This window comes from Chiloscyllium plagiosum, unplaced genomic scaffold (assembly GCF_037043375.1).
Source record: "Chiloscyllium plagiosum isolate Xiang-an unplaced genomic scaffold, Cpla_swu_hap1 HiC_scaffold_1, whole genome shotgun sequence".
Lineage (NCBI taxonomy): Eukaryota > Metazoa > Chordata > Chondrichthyes > Orectolobiformes > Hemiscylliidae > Chiloscyllium > Chiloscyllium plagiosum.
In genome coordinates, this window is record NW_028270139.1 from 181,944,838 (window position 1) to 181,957,970 (window position 13,133).

Consider the following 13,133-nt stretch of genomic DNA (forward strand, 5'->3'; position numbering starts at 1 on the left):
GAAGGGTCGTCCCTTCAGGCTGAGATGAGGTTGCATTTAAGACAGAGATAGAGAGGTTCTTGACTATAAGGGGATCAAGGGTTGTGGGGAGAGGGCAGGAGAATCGGGGTTGAGAAACCTGTGAGCCACGACCGAATGGCGGAGCGTGGGCCGAATGGCCCGATTCTGCTCCTACGTCTTATGGGCCGTCAGACCTTCCGTGGTCTTGCGGTCATGACAGAAAGCAGTTGTTTCCCAGAGGGTGGCGGCGGTCTGGAATGCACTGCTTGGGAGGGTAGCGAGGCGGGGAACCTCAAAACCTTGAAAAACTACTTGGATGAGCACTGGAAATGTCATAACCTTTCCTGGCTACGGACCAAGTGCTGGAAAGTGGGACTAGAGCAGACTTAGAGTAGCTTTGTCAGTGCGGACTCGGAGGGCCAAAGGGCCTCTTCTGTACTGTGTGACTGTGTGGGGAAGCGTTCTGATTCCCATCTGTTGATTGAGGCCGCCCCATTGATGCTTCCTGATGCGGAGCAGCCGGATGGATCCAAGTGCGCATTGAAGGTGAGAGGGTGGCAGAGAGCTTCGGAGCCTCCGTCCGTTTGGTTCAGGTTTCGTCTCGTCCTGATGCAAGCATCGATGTACGTGCTCAGTGGCTACCAATAGAGTGAAGGTGCAGTTGATCACTGACTCCACGCGTGGTGCTGCAGGTTGTAATGTCTAGACGAAAACAGAACTCGCTGCACCCTTCGGGAGAAGGGTCACTGGACTCGAAAAAGCGTTAATTCTGCTTTTTCCCCACAGATGCTGAGGTTTTGCTTACTGGGTGTTTTGCTTTATTTTGCATTTTAGACCTTGCTTTTTGATTGCACAGCCACTATCAAACCATTAGCTTGCTGTTAGCGCTGCAATTAGCACTCTTGAATCTTGATTTGCAATTCTAAGGAAGCAGACCGAATTGGAATGTTTGGAGCCGAACCAATAAAGGCTGATTTGCTGTAAATTGATCTTCACATCCCCGCCCCGTCGTGCTATTCATTTGCACGAGGTGGGTTGGGGGATGGGAGTTCACACTTTCCAAGACAAGATGGATTAGTCTGTAAGAGGTACTGTTCGTAAAGGTGAGCGAGCCGAGATTTCCTGACAGTGAGATTTTTCGGTCAGAATTCGAACCTGCTCCAATCATTTGCCTTGTGGGGAGGCAGGGATTTTTCACATTGGTAACAGCTGAGATTTTTAGAACGTCGAACAGAGCAGCGCAACAACAGGCCCTTCGGCAACTGTGAGAAACAAAACTCACTCACAATTCAGCCTGAGACAAAGCCTTGGAAACAAGAACATTTAATTCTTTACGGCCTTGCAAGAACAGGCGTTTTGCTCAAGCAATCAGGCTAGCAAAAGCGCGCGAAAACAAAACATGTAAGCATTCTTATTCAGTTTGCAAGTTGCGGAATCACGCCTCCCTTTTCCCATCCTATCATAAGCCGATTACCTCACTCGTTTTTCTCTAATTTTCCTTATCTGACTACCCTGCTGTCCTTGTCCTTGTCTGTTACAGCCTGTCTGTTATTTTATCCAGTTCCCCTTATCATACTATAAGCTTATTGTGAAATGCCCCTACTGCTACTTTTGTGGTCAGCTACAACACTTTAAAGTTATTTCTTAGTTTACAACTATTTCTTAAACAAAAACCTCTATATTCGTTAAAATCTTAGCCTTAGGTATGCTGCAAGAATCCCGCGACCGTTTGTGTAATGTTCCCCTTCCCCTCCCCCCACAACACCCCGTCACCCATCTGCAAAAACAACATCTCTAACTGCATTTCTAATCTCCCACAAACTGTCAGGGACATTTAAGCTACTGCTCGGCGAGCACACGCTGGACGGCAGTAAATTGAGGGGTGTGTAGGTTAGGTTGATCTTAGGTTAAGAAAACTGCTCGGCACGACATCGTGGGCCGAAGGGCCTGTACTGTGCAATGTTCTAACTGCAGGCACATCCACACACATCAAAGACATGGAGGGCTCGGCTGAATCTATTGCTTTCTTCTCTACGTGTCACGTTTCATCGAGGTAGCGTCCTAGGCCCAAGCATCTTCAGCGAGTGGTGAGAATATGCAGTGCACTGCCTGAGAGAGAGGGTGCTGGAGGCAGATTCAATGGTGACTTTGGTCGGAGGGTCGGATACTTATCTGAAGAGAGAATATTTGCTGCAGGGCGAGTGGGACTGGGGAAGTTGCTCGTGCAGAGAGCTGATGCAGACATGACAGGCTGAATGTATCATTCAATGCGTGCAGTTCTGCAGTTGGTTACCGCCTCCTCAAAAACGCTGTGCTGGTCACGTGAGAAGTCACGTAAGCTTAGCCCTGACCCACTTGATTGGTGAGATACTGACGATCTCTACATGACCATGAGACAGTGGTTCACTGACAGGGGAAAAAAAGCAACTGCTGTAAACGGACCTGCTGCTCTCGTTAGAAATCCTGGGAGGACTACGGCGACAGGGAAACTGTCAGCAGTGATCTACAAGTCTTTGAACAGAATCAAGCTGATTGAAAACATGGAGGACAAATGGGACTTGAGGCAGTCCGCGGTATTGTAGTTATCGCTTCTCGGCCTTTTGGCTAAGATCAAGTGTAGTATCTGTTCTTATCAGTTTAATATCTGATACGTCCCTTATCTGGGGACCATATATTAAATTGATTTTTGGAGCAGGGAGATGGAATAGGGGCTTGCTCCGTCCACTCCACGCATCGACCTGGTATTGCAGTACCTCCGGGAACGGTGCACCCCTCATCTATAAATCTAAAAACAGCTTCATGTTTATAACTCAGGCTTTCGGTGCTTTGTGTCTGCTGGATGGGTTTGAGTACCAAGTGCTTCATTTCTCACACCTCACATCCAACCGGGCGTGAGTCGATTCAAACTCGTCTGTTCTAAGGTGGCTGCTCAGCTCCCGCTCCCTATCCTTCTCTCGCCATCTCTGTCTCTTGCGCACCTTGACACTTGCTCTCAATGTCATCCCCTCGGACCCCTGCTGCGTGCTGCACCTTCCCGCCAACGCCGGGCCCCGATCACACCACATGGTGTCAGAATTTGGGAGTCGCAGCAACCGTAGCTGCCCACCAGCTTTTCTTACTCGCGAGCGACATTTCAGAAAAACAAGAGAAGGTCAACTGTGCTACGTTGCTGCATGCTGCTGGGGATGAAGCTATCTCGGGGTTCAGTCGTTTTGATTTTGATGACTTGAAAGAGAGATTTCGAGAACACTGTGAGCTAGGACAAAAATCATCGGGACGTATTTAAGGCACATGCTTTTCATCAGAGTGCAAGGGCAGGCGGAATCGATAGGTACGTATGTGACTGACCGGAAAAACGAGGCAAAGGACTGTGAGTTTCAGCCATTTTCCGATTCACTGAGCCGCGACAGAATCGTGTGTGCTATCACGAATGACTGAGTCAGAGGCAGGTTACTCAGAGAGTCAATTCTCACTGGGAAAAGCAAAGAGACAGCACTAACTCGACAACAGCACGTGAGAAAACGAAGAACAAACAAACCAATGTTTGCTGACCGGAACTGGCCTGGAAAGATAATAAGGCAGGTAGGAGCACTGCAGATTATCCGGCACCTGGGCTGTGTACGCAGGGACTGGCACAACACCCCCTCGCCTTCTTTTGCACTTAGAATGCTGCCAGTTCTGGCTGAGGCAGCAAAGTCAGTCTCACACAAGCAGCGTGTGCCAGCTGTCTGTGACAACAAATTCCAAAGACTCACAACCCTCTGAGAGAAGACGTTTCTCCTGATCTCACTCTTAAATTGGTGCCTCTTTATTCTGTTCAGTTCTAGACACTCCCATGAGGGAAAATGTCCTCTCAGCATTTACCCTGTCGAGCCACGTAAGAATCCAATATGTTTCAATAAGATTGTGTCTCATTCATTTAAACTCAGGATCTACACTCATCTGGAGGTAGGGTTTACCGGGCTCAGTTTTACTGAAAAGCTGACCTCCGGCTAGTTCAGCAAATAGGTCGTTGAGCAAAGGGAAAGGAAACCGCCTAGCACACACCAGCAGGTGAACTGTTGCAGCATGATATTGCGGCTCCGGCACTCAATCCCTCTACGAATGAAACCTAACAGCCTTCTTAACAGCACTATCCACTTGGGTGGCAACTTTCAGGGATCTATGTACATGGGACTCCAAGATCCCTCTGCACATCCACACTACCAAGAATCTTTCCATCGACCCAGTACTCTGCCTTCCTGTTATTCTTCCCAAAGTGCATCACCTCACATTTAGCTGCATTGAACTCCATTTGCCAGCTCTCAGCCCAATTCTGCAGTTTATCCAAGTCCCCCTGCAACCTGTAACATTCTTCCACACTGACCACCACTCCACCGACTTGAGCGTCGTCTGCAAATTTACTAATCCATCCACCTATGTTATGCCTGCATCTAAGTCATTTATAAAAATGTCAAACAGCAGTGGTCCCAAAACAGACCCTTGTGGCACACCACTAGTAACCGGACTCCAGGCTGAATATTTTCCATCAACCACCACCCGCTGCCTTCTTTCAGAAAGCCAGTTTCTAGGCCAAGCTGCTAAATCACCCTCAGTTCCATGCCTCTGCATTTTCTCCAACAGCCTACCACGTGGAACCTTATCAAAGGCTCCCGGCGTCCTGCTTCTCTATCCCATTGAAAACAATAGCGTGCTTCTTTAGAATTCTTGATCAGTCACTCTCAGAATCTTGACAAGTGATTGCCTTCGGCCCAGTTGAGTTTGATTCTGTCCAACCACATTCTTGCCCATAAAGCTGTAAGATTTCCTTTGTTGACGCGCAGGCTGTGTCTTCAGACTGACCGTATAACTGAACGTTCCCACCGTGAAAGCACCTGTGTGTGTTCCTCGCTCAGTTTCTGAAGGTTGCAGCGCAACGTGACTCAGCCGTATCAATGAAACCGGTGTCCACCTCCATTCTTACCGGTTTGCCGTTCAGTAAGGGAGCGACCGGGGCGTCGGCAGCTATCGCCAGTATTTGTAACATCAACACCTCATTGGTTTGTGCGCCTGGGCTTTTGTCTTCTTGCCCTTTTTGTACCATTTAGGATTTCTTCCTGTACTTTCGCTGCAGGTTATTGGTACTTTCTCCCCCGAGCGCACCCACTTAATATATTCTTTTTTAATGCTGCAGTTTCTGCACACAGCTTCTTTCCAGCAGCAATTTGCTGCTGCCTGACATGTGTTTCCACAGCAGTGGCAGTTTTGTGTCTGCGTTGGTGCTTGTCCCTGGGCCACCATTTTGTGAACTCTCAGCCACCATTTTGTGAGGTGTTGACCTTCCTTGGCTGCGAGTTCCATCACGGTTGCCATTCCCAGCACTTTCATTTAAGTGTAGTCACCTTTGCGTCAGTAATCTCTTCTGGATCGCTTCACATCTTACGGCAGGCTGCTACAAAAGGTAGAGTCTCGTGGGATCTGAGGTGAGTCGGCTAGCTGGATACAAAACCGACTCGGGGCGCATTTTTCGGAAAGGAGATCAGTAACTAGTGGCGTCCCGCAGGGCTCAGTGCTAGGACCTTTGTTGTTTGTGACGTGTAAATAAATGATCTGTATAAAGAGCTGTACAAAACTCCAGTTAGGCTACAATTGGGATATCGCGCGCAATGCTGTTCGGCACACTACCAGAAGGACGTGGATGCTTTGGAGAGGGTGCAGAGAAGGTTTACCAGCACGTTGCCTGCCCTCGAGCGCTTCTGCTGTGAGGAGAGGTTGAATAAACTTGGATTGTTGTCACTGCAAAGACGGAAGCTGAGGGGCGACCTGATAGTGGTCGACAGCATACTGAGAGGCATCGAAAGGGTGGGGTGGCGAGTCAGTGGGTACAGGTTCACGGTGAGAGGGGGAAAGTGAGAAGGGAAAAGTGCGGGGAAAGGTTTTCACACAGAGGATGGTGGGTGCCTGGAACGCGTTGCCAGTCGAAGCGCTGGAAGCAGGCACATTAGGAACGTGGGTTGGTACATTAGGAACTTGCAGCGTGGGTTGGTACCTGGGACTTCGATGTTGTGGCTATTACGGAGACATGGGTAGAACAGGGACAGGATTGGCTGTTGCAGGTTCCAGGGTTTAAATGTTTTAGTAGGGTCAGAGGTGGGGGTAAAAGAGGGGGAGGTGTGGCATTGCTTGTCAAAGATAGTATTACAGCTGTGGAAAGGACGATGGATGAAGACTCGCCGTCTGAGGTAGTTTGGGCTGAGGTTAGGAATAGGAAAGTGGTCACGTGAGAAGTCACGTAAGCTTAGCCCTGACCCACTTGATTGGTGAGATAGTGACGATCTCTACATGACCATGAGACAGAGATGGAGAGGTTCAACGTTTGGGAGAAGATTTGTAGCTCGTGTGCTCGTTGTTGTGGTTCTGTTCGCTGAGCTGGGAATTTGTGTTGCAGACGTTTAGTCTCCTGTCTAGGTGACATCCTCAGTACTTGGGAGCCTCCTGTGAAGCGCTTCTGTGATGTTTCCTCCGGCATTTATAGTGATTTGTATCTGCCGCTTCCGGTTGTCAGTTCCAGCTGTCCACTGCAGTGGCCGGTATATTGGGTCCAGGTCGATGTGCTTATTGATTGAATCTGTGAGCACTGGAAATGTCATAACCTTTCCTGGCTACGGACCAAGTGCTGGAAAGTGGTACTAGAGGCCCTTTGGCTCTTCGAGTCCGCACTGACAAAGCTACTCTAAGTCTGCACCAGTCTCACTTTCCAGCACTTGGTCCGTAGCCAGGAAAGGTTATGACATTTCCAGTGCTCATCCAAGTAGTTTTTCAAGGTTGTGAGGTTCCCCTCCTCGCTACCCTCCTAAGCAGTGCATTCCAGACAGCCGCCACCCTCTGAGAAACAACTGCTTTCTGTCATGACCACGGACGGTCTGATGGCCCATAAGACGTAGGAGCAGAATCAGGCCATTCGGCCCACGCTCTGCCATTCGGTCGTGGTTCACAGGTTTCTCAACCCCGATTCTCCTGCCCTCTCCCCACAACTCTTGATCGCCTTATAATCAAGAACCTCTCTATCTCTGTCTTAAATGCAACCCCATCTCAGCCTGAAGGGGCGACCTTTCACCCTGAGGCTGTAATTCCAGGTCCTCGTCTCGCTTACTAGTGGGACCATCTTCTTCTCATCCACTCTGACCAGGCCTCCCAGTAGCCTGTAAGGTTCAGTCAGATCCCGCCTTACCTTTCGAAACACCATCGGGTATAGACCCAGAGACCTCGTGTGACAAACCCTTCAGCCCCAGGGGGAACACGCTTGTAAACCTTCTCTAGACTCCCTCCAACACCAGCGCATCCCTTCCTTTGGTACAGGGCACAAAACTGCTCCCGATATTCCACCTGTGGTCAGACCAGAGCCTGATGCAGCCTCAGCAGCACGTCTCTGCTCCTTTTTTCTCGCCCGCTTGAAATGAATGCCGACACTGCATTTGCCTTCCGAACCATCGGATGAACCTGCATGTTAATCAAGAAATAACCTGGAACTAAGACTCCCAAGACCCTCTGCGCTTCAGATTTGCAAAGCCTTTCCCTCGTTCAGAAAATCGTCTACCCGATTGTTCTTGCTACCAAAGTGCAAAACCGCACACTTGGTCACTTCTTTCCCCACTCGCCCTTCATCTCCACGCCCTTCTGCAGCCTGCCCGTTTCCTCAAAACTACCTGTCCCTCTCGCTATCTTTGTGCCATCTGCAAACTCAGCAAAAATGCCCGCCGTGGCCCTCATTATCGTCGTCACCCCAATAAGGTCCCTGTCACAGCCCCGTCTACAAGGTATTTGCAGAAATTCACCAAAGTTATACACGTGGCCGGAGACTTTGGCACGTCGGGTCGATAACACAGGGCCCAGCGAGCCTGTGCCGATTCCTACTCCTTGTTTGGACGTGCTACTTGTTGCCCAGACGTGGTTTCAGTCCCACCGTTCCGCCTCCCGTTCACGTGTCTAACAAGGTGAGCCTGAAACGTTCCTAAAGTGCCTGCTTCCAGCGCTTCGACTGGCAACGCGTTCCAGGCACCCACCATCCTCTGTGTGAAAACCTTTCCCCGCACTTTTCCCTTCTCACTTTCCCCCTCTCCCGTGAACTATGTGAAGGATGTTGAAGCTTTGGAAATAGCTCGGAGGAGATTTACTCGGATGTTGCATAGTATGGAGGGAAGGTCTTACGAGGAAAAGCTGAGGGACTTGAGGCTGCTTTCATTAGCGAGAAGAAGTTTGAGAGGCAACTTAATTGAGATATATAAGATAATCAAAGGGTTAGACAAGGTGGACAATAATAGCCTTTTTCCTTAGACAGTGATGGCTGGCCTGAGGGGACTTAGCTTTATATTGAGGGGTGATAGGTATAGGACAGATGTCAGAGGTAGTTTCTTCACTCAGAGAATAGTAGGCGCATGGAACGCACTGCCTGCAACAGTAGTAGACTTGCCAACTTTAAGGTCATTTAAACGGTCATTGGATAGTCATATGGGCGAAAATAGAATAGTGTAGTTTAGATGGGCTTCAGATTGGTTCGACAGGTTGGTGCAACATCAAGGGCTGAAGGGCCTCAACTGCGCTGTAATCTTATATTTTCTATGTCGTAAAAGCACAGCAGGTCAGGCAGCATCCAAGGAGCAGGGGAATCGACGCTCTGAGCCTGAGTTCTTCATCAGGAATCAGTAACTACACAAGTCACCTTCAAAAGTGAAATCTACAACTGAGGCACCAGCAGCCAGCCACCCGAAAAGTATCAAAATGGTGAAACATGAGCCGAAGAAGCCAACAAGCCAGACGTCTGGTTTCAGCTATACAGCTGGGACATGATCCGTTACTTAATATTCGAACATCAATCAAGGTGATATCCGTGGAGAGACAGCAAGGTAACATTCCTCACGCAACACTTTTGCCTGAAACATTGATCCTCCTGCTCCTCTGCTGCTGACTGACCTGCTGTGCCTTTCCAGCACCACACTCTCAAAGCTAACGTTTGAGTCGAGGTGACTCTTCATCAGAATATTTTTTGATTCCAGCATCTGCAGCAATTTGCTCCTATGTTTTGGTTTAAACATACAACCATTAACAAATCAAAATTAATTTGACTTACATTAATAAAGCTCCAAACTGCAGACTCTCTGTGACTTAGTTGGCAAAACAGTCACCTGGTCAAGTATCACTCCAGAGAACTGTGCACATATTCCAGCTGACAACTTTGTTGTGTGAAAATTAACTTTATGCATTTTGAGCATCATAACAGGATATTTCAAAGCGATTTAATTGATGGAAAGGCTTTGCACAATGCAGTGGTGAATAGGAAAGTAACAAATGAATCTTTGTTGACAAACTCAGCAGATACTGAACTACTAAAAATGAAAAACAACACCTTCAGTTCCATTCTCTCACAAGGGTAACTGACCAAATTATCTACGAAAGGTCAAAATTCTAAACACAGATAGAGCATCATCAGGAAATCCTGAATGAGATTTGGGAATATAATGAACAAACTTGGTTGGAACTCCTTCAAGTGCATTACTAACCAGTCTCCACTGGGGGAGTCTGCCCTCACCTGCGCCATTCGCACCCTCCCTCCACCAAACCAGCAGAGTGTGTTGGCCAGTTCAAGTGAAACCAGACAGATCACCAATTATCTTTTCCACTGTCTGTCAATTGCAATGCACATCCTTCCAGGAGCAGATCTGGATCCTGAAGTTGATTGGAGTGCTAACAGTAAGCTATTCGAATGAATGGTTCCATGTTGATTAGATTACTTACAGTTTGGAAACAGGCCCTTCGGCCCAACAAGTCCACACCGACCCACCGAAGCGCATCCACCCAGACCCATTCCCCTACATTTACCCCTGCACCTAACACTACAGGCAATTTAGCATGGCCAGTTCACCTGACCTGCACATCTTTGGACTGTGGGAGGAAAAAGTGAGGACTGCAGATGCTGGAGATCAGAGCTGAAAATGTGCTGCTGCGCTTTTCCAGCAACACATTTTCAACTGTGGGAGGAAACCCATGCAGACACGAGGAGAATGTGCAAACGCCACACAGTTAGTCACCTGAGGCGAGAATTGAACCTGTGTCTCCTGCACTGTGAGGAAGCAGTGCTAACCACTGTGCTACCGTGCTGCCCAGTAGCATCACCAGAAATGCTAGGTCAATATAATCAACAAATTCAAATTACAGAAACTCCAATGCAAAGCTGTGTAGCTCCTAAACTCTGTCAAAAAGGTCTTGATTTGATTCATAAAGTATCACGCTTACCTGAGTGTGTGTCATTATCTTTGTTGGTAAACCCTTGTAGCTGTTAATCCTTTGTTAATTTCAATACGATATCCAAGTTTCCTGCACAGGTTTGAGGTTGCTTCTGGCATTATGGTTTGCTCACTTGTGAGAGCACTGAGGTAGACCAATTCTTTATGTGATCACATCCTGACTCCACCCCCGATCTCTAGCTCACTCGACAGTCCATTGTTACCAACAGAAATAACAAAACACTGTTAGAACTTCTGCCTGATGCCCAGGCATTTGGAAAGAAGTTTCACACAAATTATCACTTCTCATTCACTTCAAATGCAACAGGAATAATTTTTCTTAAATTTCTTAACCAACCAAAGCTAAAAAATTACAGTAAAATGTACTTTTGTTCCCTTCTCAATTTCTCATTTCATTGAAATTTATTCCCTAATCAGTTCTGAGTTGGACATACTGCTGCCTTTCCTTGAGTTTCACTGTATAGAAAGAACGAACTTGATTGGGAACGCATTCAAATGCAGTGTGATTTGGATAGGCTGAATGAGTGGACAAATACATGGCAGATGAAGTATAATGTCGATAAATGTGAGGTTATCCACTTCCGTAGCAAAAGCAGGAAGGCACATTATTATCTGAATGGCTATAAATTGAGAGAAGGGAATGTACAATGAGATGTCTGTGTCTTTGTGCACCAGTTGCTGAAGATAAGCATGCAGGCAGTAAAGAAGGAAAAAGATAAGTTGGCATTCATAGCAAAAGGGTTCAAGTATAGAGAGGGATGTCTTGCTGCCGTGGTAAAGTCACACCTGGAAGCACTAGATCATACAGTAAAGATGCATTTATCTGCACACAAAAAGCAGGACAAAGACAACCTGGCCAGCTACCGCCCCATCAGTTTACTCTCGATCTTCAGCAAAGTAATGAAAATTGCCATCAGCATTGATATCAAGCAGCACGTGCAAGCAGCATTAACCTACTCACTGACGCTTGGTTTGGGTTGTGCCAGGGCCAATTAGCTCCTGACCTCATTACAGCCTTGGTTCAAACATGGTCAAAAGAGCTGAAACCCAGAGGGGAGGGGCAAGTGACGGCCTTGATAGCAGGGTCGCATTTGATTAGGAATGGCATGAAGGAGCCTGAGCAAAATTGGAATCAATGAGTATCGGGGGCATACTCTCCCTGGTTGGAGACACAATTGGCACACGGGAAGATGTCACATGTGCAGTGATTGAGGACTCTGGGTCCATAATCAATGCTGTTTAGAAGGAAGAGGGGGAAGATCTCATTGAAATCTATAGAATATTAAGAGGCCTGGACTGAGTGAGCGTAAGGAAAATGTTGTTATTCATAGGCCCTGAGGGCACAGCCTCCAAGTGAAGGGATGACCTTTTAGAACTGACTTAGTGAGAAAATAGGTCTAATAACTGCTTTATTAGCTAAAGCCAAAACAATAAGGGAGATTTACATAGACACTTCTCCTAATTAAATCATAACCAGGTGAAAAAATTGGTAAGGGACATCAGGTGCTCTACGTGTGACATCTGGCAATTCTGTCAGAAAGTAACTCTGATCTCCAGCATCTGCAGTCTTCACTTTCTCCTATCTGACAACTCTGGGAGAGTTCAACTGTCCTAGATGGTTACATTTGGAGGAAGTATGTCTCAGCTACAGTTTTTAACAGATTGTTTAAATTAACTGGCACTCAGATGAAGCAGGTAGGAGGCCGAGAGGGTCATAGACATCTGTTTCAGGGAGGTAGCCATAACCAAGGCTGAGGCAGATAGAAAAGCGCAGGATGGTCACAAGGGAAAAGCAATGCAGGAGGCCCCTGTGGCTGTCCCCATCTCAAACAGGTGAGCTACTTTAGATACTGTTCAGGGGGACTGCGTATCGGGGATGACAACAGCAGTAGATAGAACAGTACCAGCAGGGGAGGTTGAAGTGCAGGTAAATAGTGGTAGTCAATGACTCAATAGTTAGAGGCACAGATAGACATTTCTATGGCCACAAACAAGACACCAGGACATGTGTTGCCTCCCTGTTGCCAGAGTCAAGGATGTCTCTAAGCATGCTCAGGACATACTGAAGAAGGTTGGTAAACAGCTAGATGTCATGGTACACACTTGTACCAATGACATAGAAAGGAAGAATGATGAGGTCCTGCATGGAGAGTTCAGGGAGCTTGGCCATATGTAGATTGGGATCTCTTCCAAGTTAGTGGGATCTGTACAAAAAAGACAGGTTGCATTTTAACTGGAGGGGCACCAACATCCTGGTGGGGATGGTTACTAGTGCAACTTGAATGGATTTATACATTAAGGCAGAGGGTTAGGATCCAATGCAACAGGTCATAAGGTATGCAGTCAGTAAAGACTAATAGGACAAACAGGCAGGGTCAGTCTAATGATTATGGTGAGAGAAGGATTCATAAAAGATCAAAATGTGAGTTGCAAGTTGGAGTAAATGACAGAGGTGAGGTTCAGTATTATGAATGAATAAATAAGGATGGAGAGTATGGAAAGCGTGGTGCACAAGAAAATATTGAAAGAAAAAGACAAACAGGTAGGATTGATTTAAAAACCTTGGACCCAAACACACACAGTATTCGGAATAAAGTCAAGGAGCTGATGACACAGATACAGACAAATAGGTACACCTGGTGGGGATTACTGAATCATGTTGGGGTGGCAGGGGTAAGCTGCAGTAACCGGGTCTGTGGCGCGAGGTCCGGCTCTGAGGCTCAGAAGGGAAAGGGGGAGAGGAGGAGAGCGCTAGTTATAGGAGACTCTATAGTTAGAGGGACGGACAGGCGGTTCTGTGGACATGGGCGAGACTCTCGGATGGTTTGTTGCCTCCCGGGTGCCAGGGTCCGA

The 13,133-nt window shown here is 47.5% G+C and overlaps 1 non-coding gene across 1 annotated transcript; it reads left to right on the forward strand.

Annotated features, from left to right (window-relative positions):
• Positions 1 to 2,584: 2,584 nt before the first annotated feature.
• On the forward strand, positions 2,585 to 2,775 carry LOC148152307 (U2 spliceosomal RNA). Its single transcript, XR_015758834.1, has one exon. It is a non-coding gene; the product is annotated as a U2 spliceosomal RNA (small nuclear RNA).
• The last annotated feature ends 10,358 nt before the right edge of the window (positions 2,776 to 13,133 follow it).